Source organism: Pan paniscus, chromosome 15 (genome assembly GCF_029289425.2).
Source record: "Pan paniscus chromosome 15, NHGRI_mPanPan1-v2.0_pri, whole genome shotgun sequence".
NCBI classification, from domain to species: domain Eukaryota; kingdom Metazoa; phylum Chordata; class Mammalia; order Primates; family Hominidae; genus Pan; species Pan paniscus.
In genome coordinates, this window is record NC_073264.2 from 52,682,477 (window position 1) to 52,696,629 (window position 14,153).

Sequence of the window (14,153 nt, forward strand, 5' to 3'; positions counted from 1 at the left end):
ATACACTCATAGTTTGAAAACAGTATGTATAAGTTGAGCTGTTGAGGAATTTTCCTTTGAGATTTTTTTTTACTCAATAATAATTCCTCACGTTTGTGTCATGCCTTGAATTCTCCAAAGTGCTTTCATGTCTATTATCTAGTGAACTCTGAGAGTTCTGCTGTGCAAAGACGTCTATTATCTACTGTTTACAGTTTTTTTTTTTAATCAATTTTACTTTGTTGCGGCTTTTGGGCTTGGAATGAAATAATAAACAATATATGCAAAATCCTCTACTTGCGAGCCAAGAGAGACTTTGTAGTCAAGCCTGCATGAGGATGAAAGGAAATTAGTGTAACATCTCATCAGTTATAATTTACTTAATTTTCTGTAGTATGGGAATATTTGGCATTTATACACACACACACTACACACACGTGTATAAGGATTTTAAATCCATAATCACAACTCAGTATTTTCCATGGGCTCAAAACCCACCTATAAATTTCCCGAACCGTTTGGAAAGGATTGTATTAATAGTAAGATTAAGAAACATGGCAACACATGAATTAGGAAGGGTTTGGGGCTGAAACATTCCAAGAGATCACTCATAATTGATGCCCCATCCTTTTTATCATTCTTTAATTTTTGTTAACGTGCCCAGACATGCACTAGACACAGTTATCTTCAAAACATTCTGTAGCAGAATAGCTTGGTGTCTGTTAACCGAAGACATGATACAAGCATCATATTTAATATCAATTTTTGCTGTTCACCCATAATACAGAACATTGACGCACTCTTTTTAAACACAGCAAAAATCTGCCCCATGATTAGAAAGGAGTACAGAGGTTGACACTCCACTCTGTACTCCAGAGGTGTGCTCTGGAGTAGTACAAACGGGTTTACAAACTGCTAGAGTTAAGGAAGCTGCATGGTCTGTCTTCCGATTTAGTTTCCTCCAGTGGTGGACTGGAGTCTATTTTACCTGATCCAAAGAGCTGATGTTAAATATGCAAGAATTTTGCAAACTAGTATTTAAACTGTCAGTTGCTTGAAATCAGCCAGGGCGGGAGTATTTACGCCACAAAAATGAGTCAACTGTCAATCTGGCTTCCCTCTCATCCCCCAGAGCCATTTTACCAGCACACCACTGCCTCCCGGGTAAGTTTAAGGATAAAATGAGTTAGTTTATGTAAAGCGCTTTTCATAGAGCTCCCCATAGACAAAGCATGCAGTAAATGCTAGCCACCATTATTGTTATTATTATTTGCCATTGAAAATAAATGCAGCCAACTCTCAACTGTTTATCAAATTGATAAATCATCTATGTCCTATGTTTGTTTGCTTTTGTCCCTATTTGAAAATTTTACTAGCAGCATACAAGGGAATATGTTCGGGCATAGGAAAAAAAAGCAGTGAAATCCTAATCAACCCATGGTAGTGCTTATTATTATAGCATCATGATCTTGACAAAATATTTGCTGAGAGAGAAAGAATTAAAGTTGAAAAAAATGAAAATGGGATTATATCTAAATTTAAAATATTCACTCTATTTTTGTCTTCCTTAAAACAGCTCATCGAAATTCCATTATAAATAGAAAATGATAAAATAATAATTTTGAACAATTGTAGAAAAATATGACAAGTCTGGATTTCAGTGATAAATCATAGAATTCCTGACACACATTATCTTAGGCCAAAAAGGGAATTATTGGTTCTTGTAAATCTCAAAGGTAAAAATCAAAGGATAGGTCTGTGTTTGAACACACCTTGATGCAGGATCACATTAGGCCATGAGTGCTCGGTTTCTCTAGCTTCTATTAGATTATTGCTATTTCCAGTCTCCACGTGGCAGCCTCAGCAGCTCCAAACTCTGCCTTAAAAGTGGAATGATCTTCCCAAAATCATGTCTCTCAGGAAAGAGAAACTCTTTTTTTTAAGTAGTTCCTGTAAAATTCCTGAAGTTTATTTTGATTGATCTGGCTTTGGCCACACATCTGATGCCTGTTTGGGAGAATATCTAATGGGGTAAAGGTAATTTATTTAAAAAAAAAAAACTGTAAGAGTATATCTAACAGGGTAAAGGTAATTTGTTCCCCCTCCCCATCAAAAAAAAAAAAAAAAAAAAAACCTGTGGTGTTATTACACTAAGATAAAATGGATGTCATGCAACCAAAATACAATTGTCTACTCCAAATTATCTTCATTGTAATTGAATTCATGTTGATGGCAACTCATGTATACATGTAGAGCTAGCACACTGCTTTCTCTTGGAACACAGTTCTGATAATAACCTTCTCAGATCAAGTTTCAGCCCAGGGCACTTCTGAAGCCATTAAAGACCCTAGTCATAAAGAAGCAAAAATAGAGATAGTATCACTACAGGAACTAATTTGAGAAACCCGGGTAAAAGAGTGTTTTAAAAAGCAAATGCTAGCCAAAAAATAATTTATAACACCTCCTGCCAGGCAAAGTTCAAGTTTCAGCTAATAGGAGAATATTCCTGGTATGATCTCGGTGCCTTCCTTAACCAAGGATTAGAGCCCCATGGTACAATGACCTTAGAAATTTTGAAAGCAGTAGCACCGGGAAAAGTGAGAGGTCAAAACTCTGTGTGTTCTGTAATGGACACAAACCTGTTGGCATTTAGAAATTCCACAGTGTTTTGCTGTCAAATTTGTTTTAGAATTTCATTTCAGGAAAGTAAGTTCTAACTCTAATGTTATGGAGAAGTTTAAATATTTATACCAGAAAAACTAAAAAGCACAAAACCCTCTACTCTAGAGTCTCAACCATTGACAAGTTACATAATTCTAACGAGTGTAAAGTATCAAGCTCTGTACATCTTGCTCTCTGCTGGGAAGGTGATGCTTCTGTTTCTCTTGGCTGTAAGTTTGTTTGGCCTGAGCTGGATGTCAGCCCGATTCCTAACCCTCCTCATGGAGTCACAGGCTGTAATGCATGAGTCACAGAGGTTAAAATGCAGCCTTTTCTGGTTTACATTGTATGTGGATTCTGTAATAGTCTTGGAATAGTGTTCTATGATTCATATCCTAGTCTGGTATGCCTTAGCCAAATGCATCTCCTGGTCTGCTGATGTATATTGAGAGCCCTACGACGCTTATTGAGTATGGAGTGATTTAAGGAAACCATTTTTCTATCCCCTGGGAACTTTCTTTCTTATAATATCCCACCCAAATGTGATTTGTTTAAAACATTGTGATGCTCACCTTTATCTTCACCATTAAATATGTCATACTAAATAATCTTGTGGCCATACCAAGGAAACACCAAATATAAGAAGAGCATTTATTTTACAAAAAAGAGGAGACACATCTGTAAGTATTTTGGAGGGTGAGCATATTTCCCGAAGATCTTGAGATTGGATGTTGGCACCCTGTGTGGCCCTGAAAAAAAAAAAAAACTATCTTGGGTCTTTTGTAATTGAACTAGAAACTGTACCAACCCAGAGTTTATAAACAGTATCATATAACATTCATTTCGAAATATACAGAAATGTTAATGAGGTGATGGCTGTGAAATCAGCTTTTACTAAGAAATACAATGTGTGCCCGCATCAAGCAGTGGGAATAATTACCAATTTATTTTCTTCTATGAAAAAATGATACTCAGACATTAGTGGGATCTTGGAAAGGGATCTGCGTTATTTGTGGAAGTATCACTAAGGCTAAACAACTGTGGCACCAAAGGACAGGCAGCATAATTTTCTAAAATATAGAAAAATTTAAAAGAGGCATTGCCAGAAAATAAATGAGAATGTTCATTCTCGCTAAGCTCTATGAGTAATGTAAACATATCTGGCATTTGTCCCCACTTTCTTCCTGGGACCTTTAAAATGAAAGTTTAGTAATTTATTCTTAATCGCCCACAAGCTGTTAGGTACCCTGTGGCTTGTAGCCATCAGAATTAATTGCAGGTGGCTTTGCGGGTCTGCAGCATGCAGTAAACATGATCGTGATGGATTCCTAACACAACCTGGCCGGCTTAGGGTAATTAGCTCTGGATCCCTTCTTCTTGTTCTGAAGTATGTTTAATTCTCCGTGGATTTCTGAAGCAATATTTTGTCTTTCTTGAAAGAAAATTGAAGAAAGTCTGTGAAATAGAAAAATAATTGGACTAAACTCTCAATTTTTTGGAAGGGGAAATGTGGGGGAAACGGGGAGATAAGTTAAAGGCTGAAGCACTTCTGTGAAACTGTTTCTCTAAAACAGAAAAAGAAGAGTGAATTTGGTGATGGTATATTTACCCTGGAATTTAAGAGGAATAACTCTTTCTGGTGTTCAGAAGTCCAGACTTACTGATGTACTGTAAAACCTTGCCCTTCTAAGTGTGGTCCTGGGATCAGCAACATCAGCATCACCTGGGAGCTAATTAGAAATGGGAAATCTTGGCCACTCCAGACCTGAATCAGAATCTGCGTTTTAACCTGGACCAAGGCGATTGGCATTCTTATCAACATTTGAGAACCATTGATGTAATCCATGCTTAGAATATTTGATTTATTTAGAGAGCTTATCATTCTGTCTAGAAGGCATTTATATTCCAGTTATGATTGCCAGAAAGTCCCAGAAAGAAGCAGGTGCAATGCTGTTCCCTGGGAGACCACGCTGTGAAGGCAGCAGCCATGCCTCTCTGGTCTCTGGATTCCCAGCACCTAGCTCAGTGTATGAAATGTTAAGGTGGATGAATGGATAGGTGAATGGATGGATAGATGGATGGAGGGATGGATGGATGAATGAGTGGATGAAAAGCATGGTAAACCCCTGAAAAAATGAAAGATGAAGTGAATATTTTTAAAAAATCAATTACAAGCAGATTTTTTGTGTTATTCCATAGTATAGGCTAGCTTAATATCACAATCACAGTAGATTACATGGTAGGCTAACAAAGTCTTATTTTGAAAATTGGACAGTTCTAGGCCTCCAACAGCCTATGGAGTGAGGTTTGGTTTGTGGAAGGGTGTTATTCCAGCAGAGAAGAATACCTTCCCTTCCCCGAACTCATCTGCTGCTGCATTAGTGCCCTCTATTGCTATGTTCCTTTTTTCTAGCTAGGCCCTATTTCCACAGCTGGAGTATAAACCTTTTTTTTTTTTTTTTTTTTTTTTGAGACAGAGTCTCGCTGTCGCCCAGGCTGGAGTGCAGTGGCGCACTCTCAGCTCACTGCAGGCTCCGCCCCCCAGGTTCACGCCATTCTCCTGCCTCAGCCTCCCGAGTAGCTGGGACTACGGGCGCCTGCCACCTCGCCCGGCTAATTTTTTGTATTTTTAGTAGAGACGGGGTTTCACCGTGTTAGCCAGGATGGTCTGGATCTCCTGACCTCGTGATCCGCCCGCCTTGGCCTCCCAAAGTGCTGGGACTACAGGCGTGAGCCACCGCGCCCGGCCAGCTGGAGTATAAACCTTTTAAAGGCAGGACTCTGCCTGCAACATTGACTCCCCTGCCCCCAGCACATGTCCGCTGACCTAAAGCAATGGCTTTTTAATTTTTGCATATTTTTAAATAGTGCCTGTCCTTTGGTGCCACAGTTATATAGCCTTAATGATACTTCTGCAAATAATGGGGATCCCTTTCTTTCTAAGATCCCGGTAATGCTGCTCATGCCACATTGGCTAATGCTGAGAGCTTATGACAACATGAAGAAATTCACTCCAGGGATTAACAATCTGTGTCCTCTTTTCTCATCCCTAAATCCACCATTTCCTTTGGAAATAGGAATGATGTCTTTTTATTTTTTTAATATTTTGTTTAAACAATTACTGGTTCTGTTGTCCAGGCTGGAGTACTGGGGTGCAATCATGGCTCACTGCAGCTTTGGCCTCCCTGGGCTCAAGTGATTCTCCCACCTCAGCCTCCCAAATGTCTTTTTATCATTGGCTCATTTTATTGCATTCAATGAATTGTTGGAAATTAGAGCCAGCCAAAAATTGTATAAATATTGGGCTGCGTCTGCTTCTCTGACACTAGATGAAGATGCCATTTGTGCCTGTGTGTCTGTGGGGTCCTCAGGAAGCTCTTCTCCTTGAGAGGCCTTGCCAGTGCCAGCCTCATCAGAGGGCAGCTTGGGAGGAGACCCCCCCATGCTTATAGCTTGAATGGATTCCTGAGATGATGTTTCATGGTGTAGAGGCAGAAGAAGGGTGGGATAGTGAGTGGAAGAAGCATTGGCCATGAAATCAGAAAACCTTGATTTGAACTGTAACTCTCCTACTCACTACTTGTGTGATCTTGGCAATTTTCATCATGTCTGTGAAATACATTGTACAGTGCGTGACAGGGAGTCAGCATTCACCATTTGCTGGTTTCCCTTGCCTCTCTGAGCCTGTTTCTTCATTATGATGCATAAAAATATCACATACTTTAGCACTTGTCACATAAAACGTGCATAATGAATGCTTTTGATTCCCTCCCAGTTTGCTGGTCCCGGGTACCACCCACACTGTTTGGCACTCCCTGTTTCTCTGTGTTGGATCTTCTTAAAGTGTTCTGTTGGATGACCTTCACTTGTCCCTTGATGCCATGGTCAGAAATCATGGTCTATCTGCCAAGTGGACTTTCTTCCATCCAGTAGTTTCTGTCCATCCCTGACCACCCACTAGATCCTCCATTTACCCAGCACATGTTTCAAGATCCAGGATCTCCCACTACTAAGTAAAAAAACTTGTGCTATTTGCCACTGGAAACTGACTTGAAAACACCAGAATCCAGAAGGTTTATTCTTGGGGCACTTCCTCTTCAAATTCCAGTACTTTTGGCATTTTTGACACAAATACAAATTGTATAAATTATTTCTTTAAAAATAAAGTATATAGGTTCATCGTAGAAGAAAAATTGACTTAAATATAGATAATAAAAAGGAAGAAAAAGTTCAGTTGTAATCCTATTATACACAGAGAACAATTATTTGTCACCTTGGTGAATAGCCTTTTAATTTTTATATATGACCCAGCACAGTGGCTCAGGCCTGTAATCTTAGCACTTCGGGAGACCAAGGTGGTCAGATTGCTTGAGCTCAGGAGTTCAAGACCAGCCTGAGCAACACAGTGAAACCCTGTCTTTACAAAAAATACGAAAAATTTATCCAGGCCTGATGGTTTGTGCTTGTAGTCCCAGCTACTTGGGGGGCTGAGGTGGAAGGATGGCTTGAGCCCAGGAGGTCAAGGCTGCAGTGAGTAGAGATCAGGCCACTGCACTCCAGCCTGGGTGACAAAATGAAACCTCTTTAGAAAAAAAAACTTTATATAAATGAATATATAATATATATAATACATTTTATACAAATATACAAATAAATGCATATAATATAAAATGCATTAACATCTATTATATAAGTATATGTTAAAATATTTTTAGTGTATAGGTATGTATTTGATCCATTGGCCTCTAACTATTCCATGTTTTCAGAAACACACACACGGTCTTAATGTTCTTAGAGTTTTATGGCTTATATTTTTTCCACCTGATTATCCCTTGTGCTACTGAATATAAATTATTGTTTAAACAAATCAATGCCTAGAACATTGCCTAGCCTATAGTAGTGTACAATGAATAAATATTTTGAGAATAAATGAGAAAACATATCCTAATGTAATTTTTGTGTAAATTTTGAGCTTTCAATGTTGGATTTTCTTTTAAATGGGGTAATCTGTTGATAAATTTTTATGAAAAGTTCACATGGAAAAAAAGCCTCATTTAAAGGGAGATTAAGATAGATCTTTACTAACATCTGTTGGTGAACCTGTCTGTCATAACTTTTCATTTTAGAACCACACAGTGATTTAGCGTTGAATCCTATTTGGGCTAGTTTAACCCTGCAAATCTGAAAACTATCTTTCCTTTAAAATTTGAGGGCTTTAAGTGCAATGTTTTTAGGGATTGGACAAACAGTTACAAGAGGGACGAGTGCCTTTGAATTCCCTGCCAGTAGGCACAAACCCTGATGCCCCTAGGGGCTGGCAATGATTTCACAGGTTAAGTGGCGCAGATGGGAACCCACTGCAGTCACTCTGCAAAACTGGAGTGTGATGCATGACGGAGAGTCAGCGTTCACCCAGTGCTAGTTTCCAAAGGGCAGCCACTACTGAACTTTCATGTGGCAAGGTGGGGTCCAATGGCACCAGCTTGTTTTCTTTCTTCAGGAGAAGTAAAAAACTTGAAAAATTATGTGAAATTCTTGATTCTGAAATAATGGCAGCTCATTTAATTTAAAATATGAAACTATGCAAGCAAAACAAAATCCACCTGAGAACAATGAGCCTCTGGGTTAAGCTGAGGAACTGTTTAAATTGCCTAAAAGACCCCAGTTACTCAAATGCCAGGTGGAAGACTGCTTCAGAAGACTGGCTGGGTCTGCCTTCCTCAAGGGTGTGACACGTTGCTCTCATGAGCCAGATCTAGGTTCTCAGTGGCTCCTGCAGGAAGTCATAAGTAGATGCAAGAAGTCCCAAGCTGGCAGTCTGCCAGGCGATTCCAGTAGGTAATGTCAGTTCAAATAGGGGAGACTGCCAATACTTGTGACCTGGCACAGTGAATTGGCAAGCAGATCAGAAAGAGATCTTAATACATTGTGAATAAGTCCTGATTTCTAGAGAGATCTCCAAGGTTGAATTATTAGAACCCTCACATTTACCTCCTCTTGGAGCTCTATTGGAGTTAAAAGTCTCTACTGAATCTTAAAAAGGACGCAAATGTCAAAAAGAGACAAATCCCAGCCAAGTGATGGGAAATGTGATTTCAGGATAATAGCATCTGCACATTGGTCATTAAAATACATTATTTCCAATGAATGCCCTTAACTCTGCAGGATGGGAACATAGCTTTAATCAGACAGGTTCCCAGATCAGAGTACATCAAAACACAAGCAGCAGATTCTGTGCTGCCTGATCAACAGAGGAAAGAAATTCAGAACATTTTCTTTTACATTTAAAATGCTTTATGAGGGCAATGGGTAGTTAGTCATATTTATTATTGAGCATTTATAAGAATACTTGCTTATTGTTTTATTTCCTTATTATTTATTTTGAGCTGAGTTTCTGGTTATTAAGAAAGGATCCTCTTTCTTAAAGGGTAGATACCTGATTGTGCAGCTAAAAGGAGCTAAAAGGTGCATCAGAACTGAAACACCTGCCTAGAGGTAGGAGAGGGATCAGATTTTCTCTAGGGATACCTACTGATCAGTTCTAAGAGACACAAATTCCTGAAGGAGTTCGTTTTTCTGGTGGCTTTTTCTAATGCTGCTTTGGTCCTGAAGGAGTTGCAGATAATGAATAGCTAAGAGAAGACGGTGGAGTTTACCGAGCGGATGAGGGGCAGGCTGTGAATTTAGTAGGAAAAGAGAAATGGGTCTGTGAAAATCTCTAGGAAGATGAGAACAAACTTGTACTTGAACATCAAAATAGCACCCTAATATCTTATTAGCAGCAAGCATACCTGGTGCCCAGGTGTTGATTTCCAAGGCCATTATCCAATAAAAAGAACCAGGGATTCTTGGAGACACGAATGATTCTAGGGCTGGAGCAAAAAAATATACAAGATGAACCTAGGGCACCCTGTAGAGCCAGAAAATAAGCAAGTTCTAAAACAAAACAAAGGCCAAAACTTACAATGATGAGACTATATTCAAAGGAACACAGGAGCCAACTGAAAGAGCTCCCAATGGCCAAAGCTGGAACAATTTGACAAATAAAATAAATAAATAAGCATTTGGATTATATCTCAAAATACAAAATAAATATCCATGAGTCCATGTTATAAATAAATGATTGAATAAATAAATAGTATAAAAGAGACAAATCTCCCAAGCAGAAAAATTCCATATTTTGTGGAGATACTCTGGCCTCAAGGAGATGGAATGTAACTCCCAATTCCTTAATTGAGGCTGTGTATAGTAACTTCCTTCCAAAGAGTATAGTCTGGGAAGAAGCAAAAGAGTAACTTTACAGTGGGGAAACCTTACAAACAGTACCTTAACTGGGTGCTCAAGATCACCAGCACAGTGACAAGTCATGTTGATGCTATGTTATCCTTGATATGATGTGATGAAAATGGCATCTGTGGAATCTGTGACTTTCTCCCCAGAATCCATGACCACAGTCTAGTCATGAGAAAAACATCAGACAAATCCCAATAAAGGAACATTCTACAAAATATCCGACTGGTACTCCCGAAATTGACTGTTCAGGTCATTGAAAGCAAGGAAAGCCTGATAAACTGCCATGGCCACGAGGAGTCTAAGGACACATCCAATTTCCATTCGCATCCAAAATGGAATCCGAGACAGAAAGAGGACCTTAGGTGAGAACTAAAGAAATGGGAACAAAAGTATGGACTGTAGTTAGTGACACTGCGTCAATTTTGGTTCTTTAGTGCTAATAAGTATACCGCAATAATGTAAGATGTTAATAATAGGAGAACCTGGGCACATGGTACATGGGAACTCTGTGCTATTTTCACAATTTTTCTGTAAATCTAAACTGTTCTGAGACATAAAGTTGGTTTTTAAAAGAGCCATCCTGGCCTGCACTAGGAAATACTTACTCCATGCATTGTGGACCCTTCCTCCAATACAAGATGTCTCAAGTAGCTTTCTTGTTTAAAAGGGCAGTGATGTAAAAACAGGCATCATTTTACCAAAGGGCCACCAGATGGCTGTCATCTGGCAGAAGTCTACTTCCTGGGCTTTCTAGATGCATACATGACTATCACCGGGAGCATTCAACCTCCAAAGAAGAGTTCTACTAATTATGTCTGTCTAAATAATGTGATAAATTTAAGTTTCAAGTGATAGCAGTTAGTTCACATTATAAATATACAACTCAGTTTGTCTGTACCAAATTTAAAACAAATTTGCCTACTGTGTCCCAGGAAATATTTCAGCCAGGTACCTTTGATTTTCACAATTGGGCTATGTAGAAATTGCTTTTGGAGCCAATTAATTGGAAGCACTTATAAGGTTGTAGCTTTAATTACATACTGATGTAGTCTGCTCCTGGTTAAAAAGGCACCCCATAGGTCAGGCTTGGTAGCTTACGCCTGTAATCCCGGCACTTTGGGAGGCTGAGTCGAGCAGATCACCTGAGGTTGGGAGTTCGAGACCAGCCTGACCAACATGGAGAAAGTTTGTCTCTACTAAAAACACAAAATTAGCTGAGCATGGTGGCATATGTCTGTAATCCCAGCTACTCGGGAGGCTGAGGCAGCAGAATCGCTTGAACTTGGGAGGCAGAGATTGCGGTGAGCAGAGATTGTGCCATTGCACTCCAGCCTGGGCAACAAGAGCAAAACTCTGTCTCAAAAAAAAAAAAAAAAAGTTACCTGATAAGTAGTAGTGATACGTTAAAGAAAAAAATACTACTGTTGAAGTTGCTGTTAATTACATGTTGGGTACTGCTTACTTCCTATGTAAGGTCCAAATTCTTTGGATGATTTGTTCAAAAGTTGGAACAAGAGATATGCAGAGGCACTTTATAATCACCTTTTGCCTTCTAAGGTCGTCATTTGTACCTACCTCAGCTACTCATAATCTCCTTCAAAACTAGGGCTAAGTATTGATGGCCTTTGTGTTTCCCATGCAACTGCCAAAGGTTCTTGCATCAACACATTTTGGTGAATTAGTTAAACAAGATACACCTCTGCTGTTCCTAGGACTTAACTGAAGGCTTAGACTGGAATCACAGAATAGTCAGAATGTGCCATCTTGATTACTGCTTCCTTTCTACCCACAGACATCAACGGTAAAATCAGACACTTTTGTTCTCTCAGATTTCTGTATTTTAATGTACTATAAATTACATATTTGAATGCACTGTATTCATTTTTCATATCAATCACTGAATAATTAGAAGGTATTTCTTCTTAACAAGTGTCAAAACATTTCATAGCCCCAGTTTACTTTGTAGAATTTCACATTGTGAGTAGGTGAGAGCCTTAATCATCAGAGTCAAACCTTAAGTGCTAAAATCCGCTCTGTGGTGACATTTACTTAATTGCTTTACAAGACTGAGGCTCAGTCAAGTTTGTCTTCCTCAGCAACTCTTCCTTTTTATCTAATTATGCATTTAGATGGAGTCCCTGGTGGTGGGGAGGGAGGCGACAGGGGTATTGGCATTAGGCAAAGTTTCTGTTCCAAAGGAGATTTAGTCCGTTATTATGTCTAAACTTTCCAATTCGTAGTCCATTCTAGTTTTTAGGAGGATTAATGTACATCCTATCTGCAATATAGTAATATTAGCCTTATCCATCATTGAAGAGTGAGCTCACCACCTAGTTCTTTCCTGAGCTGCCCCTGTCTCCTTCTCTACCCCTTCCACCATACTCCATAGCTTCAACCAAAACTTCTATTCAAGTGGCTTCCAAATCCAGATCTAAATCTCTGACCTTTATTCTAAACCCAAGATGCCTGCTTTTCCAGACTCACAAATTTTACTTTTTGAGGAACCATATTATTTTTTCCTGACACTTATCACGATGCTTTGCAGGCTATAAGAAAGTAATAAACTGGGCGTGGTGGTATGTGCCTATAATCCCAGCTATTCTGAGGCTGAGCGGGGAGGATTGCTTGAGCCCTAGAATGTGAGTTTAGCCTGGGCAACATAGTGAGACCCTGTCTGAAAAGAGGAAAAGAAGAAGGAAGAAAGGAAAGAAGGAAGGAAGGAAATGAGCAAATGAAGCATTGTTCACAATAGCCAAGATATATAATCAACCTAGGTGTCCATCAATGGATGAGAAAAGGTGATATATATATATATATACATATATATATATATATATACACACACACACACATACATACATACATACATAGGAATATTATTTAGCCTTTAAAGAGAAGAAGGAAATCCTGTCACTTTCAATGACATGGATGAACCTGGAAGACATTATGCTAAGTGGTATAAGCCAGGCACAGAAAGCCAAATACAGCATGATCTCACCTCTTTGTAGAATCTAAAACAGTCAAACTCAACTAGTGGGATAGTGGTTATTAGGGGCTAGGGCAAGGCTAGGGCAGGGTGATGGTAGGGGGAGCCAGGGAGAGGGATTGGAAAATGTTCTTCAAATGATACAAAATTTCAGTTAGACAGGAAACATAAATTCAGGACATCTGTACAACATGGTTACTAGAATTAGTAACAATGTATTGTATACTTGAAAATTGCTAAGAGAATAGATTTTAAATGTTCTCATCACAAAACAAAATAAATATGTGAGGTAATAGATATATTAATTAGTTTGATTTAGCCATTCCCCAGTGTATTCGTATATCAAAATACCATGTTAGGACACAAAGAAGGAAACAACAGACACCAGGACCTACTTGAAGGTTGAGAGAGGGAGGAGGGTGAGGTTGGAAAAACTACCTTTTGGGTACTAGGCTTACTACCTAGTTGACAAAATAATTTGTACACCAAACCCCTGTGACACACAACTTACCTATATAACAAACCTGCATGTGTGTACCCCTGAACTAAAATAAAAGTTAAAAAAAAAGACAATTGGTAAGGAAAGTATGATTATTATTTGAGGTTTTCATGAAGATACCGAAAGATATAAAGATGATTTTTTGTTAATAATTTGTTTACAATTGTATAGTTGTCTTTTATTCTCAATAAATTATTGAATTCCTTAAAAAAATGTTGTAAACCATTAATATATACAATTTTCATTTTTTAATAAATACCTTTTTAAAAATTAAATGAGGCCGGGCACGGTGGCTCACACCTGTAATCCTAGCACTTTGGAAGGCTAAGGTGGCAGATCACCTGAGGTCAGGAGTTTGAGACCAGCCTGGCCAACATGGCGAAACCCTGTCTCTACTAAAAATACAAAAATTAGCCAGGCATGGTGGTGCAAGCCTGTAATCCTAGCTACTCAGGAGGCTGAGGCAGGAGAATCACTTGAACCTGGGAGGTGGAGGATGCAGTGAGCCGAGATTGCACCACTGCACTCCAGCCCAGGTGGCAGAGCAAGACTGTCTCAAAAAAAAAAAAAAAAAAAAAATTAAATGAGCAAATGAATAACTGAGAATATAATATGGAAAACAAAAGCCAACTCTCTTAGGAGCTAAAAATTTTAGCCATTTTAAATGAGAAGTCTCCAAAAATGTCATAATATAATATAATTATATAATTACATGCCTTTCCCAACAAAATCTAC

The 14,153-nt window shown here is 38.8% G+C and overlaps 1 protein-coding gene and 2 long non-coding RNA genes across 5 annotated transcripts in view; 1 reads left to right on the top strand and 2 right to left on the bottom strand.

Moving 5' to 3' along the window:
• FRMD6 (FERM domain containing 6) overlaps window positions 1-14,153 on the top strand; it is a 366,574-nt gene that overhangs the window by 180,133 nt on the left and 172,288 nt on the right. The window lies entirely within an intron of this gene.
• LOC117975929 (uncharacterized) overlaps window positions 1-14,153 on the bottom strand; it is a 198,545-nt gene that overhangs the window by 91,726 nt on the left and 92,666 nt on the right. The gene's annotated exons all lie outside the window — the stretch shown is intronic.
• LOC129393810 (uncharacterized) lies at window positions 111-11,836 on the bottom strand. The gene is made up of 3 exons (XR_008620864.2): window positions 9,967-11,836; window positions 9,432-9,512; window positions 111-3,389 (listed from the first exon to the last, which is right to left on the bottom strand). It is a non-coding gene; the product is annotated as an uncharacterized LOC129393810 (long non-coding RNA).